Genomic DNA, 13,921 nt, shown 5'->3' with positions numbered 1-13,921 from the left:
CATAAGGAAATGCCAAAGGTGCCTGTGATGTCATGCTGTTGCTGCACGTATATTTGGTGTCACTAAGATTCATTGCCGCAGGAAAACAAAACAAATATGTAACTTAAAAATGCTAAGTAGTTTGGAAAAAATACACCTTAGTCTAGTGTTTTCGGTTAAATTTTCTTCAGAATAAATTAAGAGCTAGGTTTTAGAACTTTAGCCACTTTTGGAAGTGGTGTCTTCCCCCCCCCCTCAGGATAGTTAGGCTTGGCATCTTCCAATAGATCTCTCCAAATGAGGTCTGTTGATTTGGTGTCCATTCCCTCTTTTGTCACTCAAGGCAGCAGGACAGGGCCTAAGCTGGCCAGAGTCTGTGGATCAGTGATGTTTGGCCATGAGAAGCCTCCTGCATTGATGCAAGAGTGCCATACAAAATGGCGTGTGTTCTATGTTTTTCCATGTGTTCTATGATATGGAAAAGGTTGGGAAACACTAGACTAGATTGGTTAATATGTTTATTCAAAAACGTGCTTTGGATGCCTACTGTGGGAATCTGGGAATACATCTTGGGAATATAGAAGTGAATATAACTCACACCTCAGTGGTCTCTAAGTGACATGTCATTTCTAAAATTCTACCATGTATTTCTCTTACTTCAAAATGATCAGTTTTGACCAAAAAGATAAGTATATCAAAGAAGAACATACAGATGACTGAGTGAGCATGGAAAGTACAAAATATTGGGGCTTATGAAAGAAAATATTGGAGTTCTTGCAACAACTATTTATAATTGTTTATCTCTTGAGGACACATTTCTAGTTTTGCTTTTCTTTTCTTGGCTGTCTTTCAAGCTGTTTCTTCACATTATTTTCATAAAGATTTTAAGTAAAAATTTTGTTTGTATAGGAAGGAAAATTATGTGATTTTTAATTATTAAGCATATCAGAAATTAATTCAAGTGTAGGGTGGCTCAATTCCATAACATCACTATAAGTATACAAATAGATTAAAATTCACAAATTACTTCTTCAGGCAATCACAAATAAGTGAATGGGTTTATGATCTAACTGTTAAGGTGATCCTTACCCTTTCCACAAAAATAGAAAACTATGTGCTGTGCATCCTCAGAGCCTCTATCTAGCTTATTTAGGTCTTCTTAGCACTGAATGGTTCTCTCTAAAAGAGTTTGTTTATTGATATGAGGCTTGGCAATCACAGCAGATACACAAGAATAGTAAATCTGACAACAGATTGCAAAGTCTTAAATGAAATTGTGGCCACTCTACATGAACACAAGCTATTTCCAGACAATTAAAAGAGCACACATTTTTATATTTTAAGCACATCCATCAAAAATATGGAAAGCAGCTTAAAGTATTTTTTTTTACAAAGTAACACTTTTTAACAATCCAAAATAGGGTTTAAATATGTACATTTTACTTAAAAATACTGAATACTAATTCAGTATTCTGTTATACTATGGTTAGCAACAACGTTCTCAAAAATAGTGATAAAGAATGTTTTCTTTCTCTTATCATGGTTTGCTATAAGATTCCTCACATATTCTGATCCCCAACTAAGTGGCAGTTATGTTGAATATATAGGCATCAACTGCTTAATGTCAGTGGCACATTCATGAAAATCTAATGCTCAGCACAATATACTAAGTAGCAGACTATTTCCCTTTTTACAAATATGTGAAATAGTTTAATGTATTATTTGCCCACCAAAAGCCCTCGATCAGTGTCCTAAAAGGTAAATAAGACAAAGAAACTCCCTATGTGTGAGGAACATGCAATCACATTAGAAAGTAAAATAATTAAGCTATCAATTGTTCACCAATCAATATATTGATTCTTATGCAGTTGTTTAATGGGTGGAAACATACTATATAGTCGCTTTGTTGACACTTACCTATTTTCAGAATTTCTACATGTGATTCTGATGGTCTACCAATTGTATTTAGAAGGTAATTCAAGATTTTCCCTGTGTATTATTTTGTTAAAAATGTAGTTAGTTTGGGCACATACATTGTTTCTTTGTAAACATCAGCCAAATATATTATTTTGAGAAATATGTCTGCTCTCTGAAATTTTGGTACTATAAACCAAAGTGAGTTCCACAAAGAAAATGTTAACTGGAAGATATTCTGGAGAATGTACCTATATTCTTTCATGTACTTTTCATAGATTCCAGCAATTAGCCATTATTTCCCCACTTTCACGGATAGGAGAGTTGAGGTTCAGAGAGCCTGAGTGTCTTGCAAAAGGTCTTTTGTATGCTAAAAGTGCCCATAAGCATTTTTGTCAAATTTTACCAAAATTCATTTTTTAGATAATGTGTTGATATTTTCAAGAATCTAGAGCAGGTGTAAACTATCTTCTTTCATAAAGAATCTTCTTTCTCCAAAATATTTTCTAGTATTTTGTTTCATGTGAATACTGAATAAATTATTTGCTGACTACTATGTGTCCAACCCCTCTGGTCCTTTTACTTCAAAGGGTGAAAAGGTGGTAACTCTGGTTTGCACAGATTAAGAGAAAGAACAGTAACTTTCACCTCTAGATATAGTATTGTCTTTCCTATGTCTAAATTATATCTATTACATTCTCTATTACATATATATCTACTACATTCTCAACAATTTTTTTCCTCTTCTCTTTGTATGCCATCTCCTTGTATTGTTATCACACACAAAAAATCACCTTATATTGTGACCAATGAAGGGTTTTCTTTTTTCAGTTATTTAGTTTGTGTGCCATTCAATAATTTCCATCAAAATAAAAATAGAAAGTCATTGCTTCCACTATTATCTGTCTGAACCAAGGGCATAATTCTATTATCATTCTGTTTTTAGAAACTCAATTTCCTAGATTTGCGTTGAAAACCATGATTACACATAGAAGACCAATGTGAGTCTTCTAACTCATACTACTTTTTTACCGGGAGACTGGAAAAAATTGTCTTAGATTAGCAATATTGTTGATGACTTTAATCACATTTCTCCTTCTAAGTACCTGTATATTCAAAACAAATGGCTGATTATGCTGACCTGCTAACAACTAACCACATTAGGTGTTTATTAGAATAGTGTCCCTGCATTCTCTAGAAATGCCAAGTGTTCAAGTTGCTTTTAAGTTTAACCATGACTTTTCACACATAAGCCTGAGAAGTTCTTGAAGGTGTTTTCAAAATGCTAATTTGTGGGGAAATAAAATGTTTTTCCCTTTGCTAAAATTTCGGAACTTTTTACTTGTTCAGATGTCCCTAAAATGTAATCCTATCTGTACTTACATAGAGAAGAGTATTTTTAGTGACCGTTTTGGTACTTAATCAGTATCAAACTCTCATTAAGAACTGCTAGTTGATTTCTAAGTTCAGAAACTTACCATCTCAAAGTTCCCATCTAAGTTCCATTTAATTATTTATATAGAAATAAACATTGCTTTCTTGCTGTTTTGTTTTAATCTTTTGGCCAAATTAATAGCTTTCATGTATTTCTTGAAAAATAGAATTGCTTTCCTTGATTATCATTGTCATGATGGAAACCTGCAGATAATTAATAAAGCTTTAGTGGTAACAAATATGAGACTGAAAGAAACCAGCTGGGGAAACTACCAACATCCTCATTCAGCCATTCAGAATGAAATTATAATTTTAATGAGCCTTAAAATTATCCATTTGGCTGTAAAGGAAATAAACCATACCTCACTTGCTATTCCTTTATGGCTGATGAACTCAGTATTGTGAGGAGGCAAGAAAGAGCACATCATTTATCTTTGATATGTAGACTGATGCATGTAGATTTCCAAGAGAATTTCAATAGATTTTAACTGTTCAAAAGTATCACTAAAACGGAAAAGAAAATATTTTCTGATGTGTGACTCTTGTGATCTTTTAGTGACACTTTTAATCTTTGGTAACAAAAAATACACACACAAAACAAAAATCAGTCCAACCCAAAAACACAACTTCCTGAAGATCTGAATTATTATTTGAAAGAAATAGAAAAAATCTTAGTCTTAAGAGGAAAATTCCGCATTGAAAGTAGTCTGTTTCAGAATTAATAAAGTATAATGCTCAATCTTATTCAGAACATTGACTCAACGTTTGGACAAATCAAACAAACTCTTTAGGCTTTAGTGTCCTTAACTGTAAAATGAAAGCATTAGATTAGACGGTCTCTAAGATCCTTACTACTTTGAGTTTGACCTACTCCAAGGCATTTTGTGGTTTGCAATGGCCCAGTTTTATTATTCTGATGTAGTGGTAAAGTATCTATAGTGGCTTAGCTGAAATCACACTAATTAGCAATTCATGTAGTGATATTATCAGCTATTATTTTTTATTTGTCCCTTAGTACATGGTCTTCTGAAAATGGGAAACCAAATTAAGCGTTTTACCATAAGTTTGTGGTAGAATTAACAAGATGAATATATGTAAAGTGACTAACACCGTCTATGACACAGGTGGTCACTAAAGAAGACCTATTATTGTCATTAATAAGGACTATTCAGAGTGCTAAAGAAACTTTCTGGTTATTCTTTCATCTCTGACAAAGAATAGAGGAGTCATTTCTTTACAAATTAACTGTTTGATATGTTCAAAAGGTTGAATGTGCTCTTTAGAACATTCTGTAAAAAGGATAATGACAATGCCTATTTCTTCTATACATTTTCTCTGCCATACTTTCCTTCATACTAACCCATTCATTAGATGTTCTTAAGCAACACATGTTTAGGTCAGAAAAAAATCCCAATATGCTATTCAAACTCCAAGTTTTACTGGGTTTGAATATTCAGTGTATTCAGTATGTTTATGAAACATGAAAAGTCATGTGGATATTGTGGGTGCACATACTGGATGATTTTGTAGGTCGCATTTATACCATAGGTTAGTACCCTAGAGACTGTGTAAATTAAACAGGAAGATAGACTAAAGATGCCAATTAATTCTGCTTATTTCATTCTTCTGAGAACAATTGTTAAAAACGCTTTCACAATTAATTTTAAAACTTTGAAGCTGTACTTCCATTTTTTTGTTGTTCTGGTAGAAATAAATATAAGTCTGTCTCATTATATTCTTCATAGGCTACACTGCCAGATGATTCTACCTGATCTTTCAGGGATTTTCAGACATGGATGAATTTATACACAATTATAGCTTAAGAATTTCACTTACAGTGGGAAGAAGAGTGTCCTATAGAGGAATGTAGTAGGTACATTTTCAAGGACCCCTGGGGTTTTTGCCACTATCTCCTCCTGTAATGTACTCCCAACCATTCTTTTCTGGGTTTAGAGATGAGATTTGCTTTTGCCCAAGTGTCTTGACCCATAGCAGAATATGTGTAATTCCAGGAGTGGACGGTATTTGGGCCAAGTAAGAAGTCCAATAAAAAAAAAAAAAGTACATAGTAATATAAGCCTTTCTCAAGAAACAAGAAAAGTCTCAAATACACAACCTGACCTTATAAAAGGAGCTAGAGTAAGAACAGTAAATAAAGCCTAAACGCAGCAGGAGAAGAGAATTAATAAAGATTAGAGCAGAAATCAATGAGATAGAAACCAAAAGAATCATAAAACAGATCAACAAAACTAGGAGCTGGTTCTTTGAAAGAATTAATAAGATCAGTAAACCCCTAGCCAGACTTATCAAGAAGAAAAGAGAAAGGACCCAAATTAATAAAATCATGAATGAAATCGGAGAGATCACAACCAACACCAAAGAAATGCAAACAATTTTATAAGAACATATTATGAGCAACTATATGCCAACAAATTAGACAATCTGGAAGAAATGATGCATTCCTAGAAACATATAAACTACCAAAACTGAAACAGGAAGAAAGAGAAAACCTCAACAAATCCATAACAAGCAAGGAAATTGAAGCAGTAATCAAAAATCTTCCAACTAAATAACAGTCCAGGGCCAGATGGCTTCCCAGGGGAATTCTACCAAACATTTAAAGAAGAATTAATACTTATTCTTCTGAAGCTGTTTCAAAAAATAGAAATGGAAGGAAAACTTCCAAATTCTTTATGAAGCTAACATTACCTTGATCCCAAAACCAGACAAAGACCCCCCACCAAAAAAGAGAATTACAGACCAGTATCCCTGATGAACTTGGATGCAAAAATTCTCACCAAGATACTAGCCAATAAGATCCAACAGGAATTAAAAGGATTATTCACCATGACCAAATGGGGTTTATTCCTGGACTGCAAGAGTGGTTCAACATACGCAAATCAGTCAATGTGATACGCTACATAAATAAAAGAAAGGACAAGAACCAAATGATCCTGTCAATAGATGCAGAAAAAGCATTTGACAAAGTACAGAATCCTTTCTTGATTATAACTCTTCACAGTGTAGGGATAGAGGGCACATAACTCCATATCATAAAAGCCGCATCTGAAAAGCCCAAAATACACACATGTTTATTCCTTTTCCATTCCATAATAAATGTTGATGATTGATCACTGTTTTTTGAGTTTTTCATTAGAAATCTGTAAATGCTCATTCATTCTAAATGTAGGTTGGCCACAAGAAAAAAAGTCAGAATCATACTCCTTATTCCCCATAGAATGCGTTCTAAGGCTAAAACTTCATTTCCCAATAGATGGAATTTTTGACCTCTTTTAACTTAGTCTTTTTCTAATGATTTGCATTTTATACATGAAAGCAGTGATACATTTCTATATTTTGAATAAATTGGTCATAGACATCCAGGGTTTTTAGGAGCATGAACAGGAAATTGGATTTTTAGAGATTCTGTGTTTCCTATGAAAAAAGAATTTTAAACAAAATAGCTTAAAAACCTGAGAAAACAGAGCCAATTAGTTGGTTATATTTGTCTTTACAGAGACACACAAATACATCCACTGGCAGAACATAAAAAATTTTCAGCATTACCTTATATTTTATTTTAAAAATAAACATTGGCCTTGCCCTTTTAGGAAATTTTTATAATTTTCTGCTTTGGCTGAGAATCTGTATGACCTTTGTACCACCTGTGTGCTGAGGAGCACCATAACATTGTTAACATTGATCTTTTTTTCTGCAAATGTTCCATCAAATTCCCTCTAAGGCTTTATCTTCCTTGTGGACAGAGTTAGTACAAGCTACTGTATCTGAAAATCCATTCTCAGCTTGCTATCTATAGCAATTAATAAATGATTTTTTTATCAGCCATTAGCCCCTATGTTATTAATCAAAAAAAGCTAGATATTGTTTGTTTTACAGTATGGCAGAACAGATGATGAGCACACATGAAAAGAGAAAAAAAGGAAGAAATTTTATTTTATGGGATGAGAGAAACAGTGTATGTTAAAAACCATTTCAAAATGATTCCTAGCCCTAGACTTAAAAATTGTTTCAACACAGTTTATGATATAACACACGTAGAAGGAAATGCAGCAAATATCTTTAACATTTTTCCTGTCCGGTTCTGTGTAGGAGTTAAGAACCTTGGGTACTTTATCTTATTTCATTTTCAGTCAACCCACGTCGACTAGCAGAGAAATTTATAGCTAAATTATCAGATAAGTAAGTATGTATTTTATAACCTCTCATCTTCTCTCTTTGTGCTTCCTGCTTCTCTTGGGTGTCTCCATGCTAGGACACCTAGTGTTTTGTCCACCTTTTCCTTATCATGGGCTTACAGGCCCATTTGGCATACATAGTTCAACCAGATTTCCCTTGAAGTCCTGGATACATCTCCTTAACATAAATTTAAAACTATGATGCATCAAGTAACCTGAAAGCAATGCCATACAATCCCAGAAGGAAGTTAAGATCGATGGGGAGCAAAATGAGAAATTTGCCTGGCAAACATCATAAGCTCTGTCTTTTCTAAATGGCAAACTTTCAAATGTGCATTGTTCAATATATCAGACACATTTCTCAACTAGAGAATATGCTCTTTGAAGGCAGGAGGAGTGCATATTTTTCCTTTGCCTACACCATAATGTATTGCAGGAAGTAGAGACTCAATAGTATACATTCACTAATGTATAATACAAATAAATTGAAATTAATTTCAAAGTCATAAAGATAATAATTTTGGAATGAGGGCTAATTACTTCTTAATTGATGAGCATATTGAGTTGACTATGTTTATTAAACAGTTATTCATTAAGCAGCTTCTTTGCTGTGGGTCTGTGCTGGAGATACACTGAGTTACTAGAGATATACCGGTATACAAGATGGACATGGATCCTGGTGTGAAATATATTCACATTAAAAAATGATTTGAAATAAGAGTAACCCACTGTAGTAATCAACCAGACACATTATTTAAATGCATAAAGTTTACTAGCATCTTATTTTTTTAAAGTAATCTTTATACTGAAAGTGGGGCTTGAACTCATGACCTCAAGTTCAAGAGTTGCATGCTTACCAACTGACCATCCAGTTACACCCGAAACTAACATTACGCTATATTTTAACTAACTGGAATTTAAAGAAAAACTTAAAAAAAAGTTTACTAATATCTTTGACTTTGACTTTCTCTTTTTTTAATCTCAATATTTCTAAATTAACATGTATATAAGATTTAAAATTACATTGTCTTTCTGAAACTGTTGATATGACTTTGCTGTAGAGCTTTACAGTATTTTTTTTTTTTTTAAGCAGGCTCCACACCCGATGTGGGGCTTGAACTCAGGACCCTGTGATCAAGAATTGCATGCTCTACCAACTGAGGCTGCCAGGTGCCTCTCTGCTGTGGAGATTTAAGATCACATTTGTACAGGATAGTGAGACATCAGGCCTGCATGACATTACAGATTCTGTTTTGATACTTGCAATCTTTTATCTGAACATGTATTGAAGGGGGGTCTCTTTTGAAATCAATTTTTATTGGGGAGGGGCATCTTAATTTTCAGTATAAAGGGCAGTTACTCTGTACTGTGCTAGTATTTTCTTCCACATAATGATCCTTTTAGATAGAAAGTAAGATTTGTGCTTGTTTATGTAACTCTACCCCTCCTTTTTTTCCTAAATACAATCTGTTGTCCTCCCTCAAATACCTATGGTCACAAACTGTAAAGAAAATAATGTACCAGAAAGTATTTTTAAACTATGAAATGCTGTAGGTTTGCTGGCTATTATTCACTTCAATGAAGCCTGCCCAAGTCTGGACTAAGTGGGAAATATTGTGAAATGTATGCATTGTATGATCACATTTTTGTGAAATATTCACGTATTATGGAGAAAAAAAAAAGCAGGAAAGAGAATGCCAAGAGAAAGCAATGATTTAACAGCTGTTATTCCTAGGTGGTCAAATTATTATAGCCAAAACTTTTATTTTCTTCTTTGTATTTTTCCTTACATTTTGAACCAAAACAATAAAAAAAGAAAAAAGAAAAAAGAAATGAGCCTCCAGACATTTCTGTCTTTGCAGTTTCTAGAGACTCAAGTTTTATACCTGTACAGATAGGTGGACACCAGCATTGTGTTATTTGAGGACTGATTAGTATGTCTGTCATGAAAAAAAAAAAAAAAAACACCCAAATAATATATATTTATCTCTCTGTCAGTATTTTAAAATGCAAATGCTTTGGGCAAGGGTCATTATGTCATAAATACCTTTTAATGGATCAGATTTTCAGATCGTTTTTCATAATGTAAAAATATTGATTGGAAATTGGTGTGAAATAAGGCAAGTAAATGCTTCTAGTTAGTATCTGTGACCTTGGGAAAGATCCTAAAATTCTGTGCATGAGTTCCTTCCTCATATGTGTAAGATCAGTAAGATTCTTTCAAGCTCTAGAAGTTAGTAATTCTGTGCCGGTCCCAGAGTTTAATGTGTGATTCTTTTTCATGCGATTAGGCACCTATTCTGGATCCACATCTAAGGCATCCAGACCCGGCCCCTTGGGGTGGGTGGGCGTTGGGAGAGAGACAGAAAAGAAATTGCATTTTAGTGTACTCCTTGCAAGGAATTTTACTTCTACTTCACAACCACGTTGACAAGCAGCATTATTTTCCTATTTGTTAAAAGCAAACCGAGAATCAGGAAATTATTAAGTTATTAATGTTAGTATGACGAACAAATAGTGTAGTTGGGAAATGGAGCCCTGGTATACTTGTAGCTAAAGTCCCTGCCCTTTCTACCATCCCAGGCTCCCTCTCAAAAAGAAATCATAACATCTAGGATAGGGGCAGGAAACTGCTTCCAAGCCAATTTTCTTTTCTTGCTGCTGGTCCTTGTGTCCGTTCTAAAATGACAGCCTGCATTCCTGCAGTTTCTCAGAATGTTTGAGAGGTGACTATATTGCCGGTAATTTCCAAAATACTGTTGCGTTGTCTTTCAACTCCTTTTTATCTCTCAGAGAAATATCAAGACTGATGTCCAAAAGGCAGACCCTTACAGGTTGAGGATGATTAAGTGCCTAGATATTTTCAGGAGAAAAGACTGCTAGGGTTCAGAATTGGGGTATTTTGTGACAAGGTACGTGAAAGATTTCTTCCTTGAGAATCTTTTCCTTTGTGTTTCTCTCAACCCTACAAGTTCAGCAAGCATGGATCTGACAAAGCAAAGCCCGTAGTTTAATACCAGCCCAGTAATTGTATTGCTCTTCAAACTGTGGATTCATTTTGTGTGATTGCAAGCAACGGGAGCTGACCATGACTAGTATAAGGAAAAAAGGAAATTTATTGTAAGGCTGTGTGTGTGTGTGTGTGTGTGTGTGTGTGTGTGTGTGTGTGTGTGTCTGTGTGTCTGTGTGTCTGTGGGTGTGTGTGTTGTGGTTGTGGTGGCATTGGTGTAGCAGGCTCATGGACTCATGAGTTGGAGGGCCAACCTTGGAAACACCCAGGACTTACAGGGGCTCTAGAGAAATCAGCCACAAGAGTGCAACAACAGGCTGTTAACAACGGCCTGTTTGATGGAGGCTAGACCCTGAGTCGAGACTAGACTTAGGGTCTAGTCTACATCAGCGTCGCTCCTAAAGGAATACCTCCAACAGTTCCCATATCCCTGCACCAGTCACCCAAGACTCAGAGTCCCAAAGAGTGTCCGGTTGATCAAACCCTAAGTCAGCAGACTGAGCAGATTAGTCCCTTAGGCTTTTTTTTGTGTGTGTAACTGATTTTACCTTCAAGATTAGGCCCAGTGAGGGATTCCAAAAAAAGAGATCGAAGGTCCAACTATGAGATGCCAGACAGATACAAGAAAATTGTATGTGGTTCTTTATAGTTCGAGTCACAAGACAAGTCAAATATGGACTTATTCTAAAGAAATTGTATTTGTTTTGTTTTATTTGTATAAAAATTAACAAAACCTTTTCTTATGTGGTGGAAATTTTTCTATTTCTTACTAATATAAATGCTTAATTTCCCCTCTCATTTTTCTCTTGAATTAAATTTTTTTAAAATTTTGATTTTATTCTTTGTAAATACACTTCGGGAGAATGTTAAAGAGAACTTCAGACTGTGGTATGTACATATCACTACTAGTACTTTATTTTGAAATTGTCTGAACCAAGTAAAGCAGACTCAGATCTACATACAGGTAGATATAATTAGGTAGATGCGATTGACTTCAAAATGACTAGATTTTATTTTGCTTAAGTGGAACAGTGACATCTAGTGCCTGCAAAATTATGTCACTGGATCTGAAGGAAGATGACTATAGATATACCTTTAGGTTGATTGAAGATGAATGAAGGATGATTTCCTACTTATATCTGCAGAGATTGGTCAGTTCTCAATTTTCATGGGTACCACATTAGTGACCACAATTCCTTCCTAGCTGTTCTCCTTAATTCTGGACTTATCTCGTACTAATGTATTGTCCTTCTATTTACAATTCTTTAAGGAATTCCTATATTGTATTTCTCCCTTCTTCCTACCAATCTTATTTCCTATTATGTCTCAAAACACATGCTCAGTTTTGTCAGACTCGATTTTTTCACTTTCAAAAAACAAATCAAGTTATTTTTATTTCCACAACTTGATTTATATTCCTTTTGCCTGGAAGGTACTTCTCACTGTCTTTTGTCAAATTTTATTTATCTTTCAAGTTTCATTTTCTTGGTATGTCTTCTCTTTCTCTTGTCTTTCTAAACTACTTCTTATCCAAATCTATTTATTTATTTATTTATTTATTTATTTATTTATTTATTTATTTATTTTCTTTAATAGAGAGACGGAGAGATCACAAGCAGCGGAGAAGGGTAGAGGGAGAAGCAGATCCCTGCAGAGCAGGGACCCCGATGCGGGACTGGATCCAGGACCCTGGGATCACGACCTGAGCAGAAGGCAGACACTTAACCGACCGAGCCACCAAGGTGCCCTTCTTATCTGAATTTCTGTAGCATTTACAGTGTTTATAACTCCTTGGCGTTTAGTTATAGTCTGTCCTGAATTAATTACTACTGTCTCTATTTATTGTCTCTATTTAATTGATGCAATTTGGTTGCATCAAGTAGACTATAAATTCCTTGAGTTCAGGGCATTCCTATACTTCTTCTAAATATCCTTTTCAAATTGTTTGAGCATGTCATGCAATAATACAATTTTTGATAGGTTTGTTGAAATTTTGATTTTCTGTAATTTTCGATAGTTTATTTTGATAAATCTTGTTAGGTTTATTGTAATATTGGTTTCTATATTGCAATAAACAGTATTCCATGAGGTAAAAAAGAGCCATATGACCTTGATCATTCAGATAAAATATTAAATAAATTATAAGAATTTCTCTTTATATGATATTTATACAGGTAGATTGATATGTATATAAAACATTAAATCATAAATTGATTGTCCATAGAATATATAACTGGAAGAAATTATTGATGATAATTAACATAATTCTTTAATTTATAGATGAGGACATGCAGGCTTAGATTAATTGAAATATATATATGTGTATATACATGTATATATTATATATGCATGTCCTGAGAGTATATTCAAGAAAAATAAGGCTGCTTACAAAATTGTATACAGTATAAATACATTTTTTAACCATGAGATAATAACGAAATATTTTATATTTATGTATATTTTACAAATTGAAAATTATTGCATATGATGATTCTTTTGATCTTTATAATCACATTGTAAATGATTTTATCCCCATTTTACAAATTTTTTATATACACTTGTGAAAATACTTTTTGTGTCTGGCACTCCGTTAGGTGCTGGGGTGCAAAAATGAGTATCATTTGGCTCCCTAGCTTTGAGGGTTTTTCCATTGGGTCTGGCAGATGAAACCGAAGCTGAACAGTCTAAGTGACAAGCCAAGATCACACAATAATAGCCAGAGATCCAGCAGTAGGACTGAAATTGTGTCTCAAAATTCAAAATTACTTCCACATTATTTGGCCACCTTTGCTTGGAGTTATTTTGGAAATGAGGTATCTAATGACAACAGGGATAAACTTACAAAGAAAATACAGTGCTCATTCATCAGGAAGTGATTCTGCCATTTAACTTGCTGAAACAGAATAGCCACAGAAAGTAACTTAGCTTTACCATTCTTTTTCTTTTTTTTTTAAGAATTTATTTATTTGAGAGACAGAGCAAGTGAGAGAGAGAAAGAGAGAGAGTGCGTTAGCGTTAATGCAGGGGGGGGGGGAGGGAGGCAGAGGCAGAAAGAGAAGCAGGCAACCCACTGAGCAGGGAGCCTGACTTAGGGCTCTATCCCAGGACCCCGGGGATCATGACCTGAGCCAAGGCAGACACTTAAGGGACAGCCACCCAGGCGCCCCAGCTTTATCATTCTTAAATTTAAATAATCATATCAATGTTTATTGGGAAATAGGTTATTGTTTCCAGATGAAATAGAATTTGTAGTACAGTCCACAATCTTCTGATTGTTAGAGGTTTGTACTTTCTTCGGTTCCTCTTTAGTTCTTCCACACCACTGCCCCCATCTCCACATTACCATTCCTTCCCAAGATTACCCATCTTGAAACAACAAAAAACATAC

Source organism: Ursus americanus, chromosome 1 (genome assembly GCF_024610735.1).
Source record: "Ursus americanus isolate L20-20 chromosome 1, mUrsAme1.1.p, whole genome shotgun sequence".
Lineage (NCBI taxonomy): Eukaryota > Metazoa > Chordata > Mammalia > Carnivora > Ursidae > Ursus > Ursus americanus.
Note: the sequence above shows the minus strand (reverse complement) of the source record.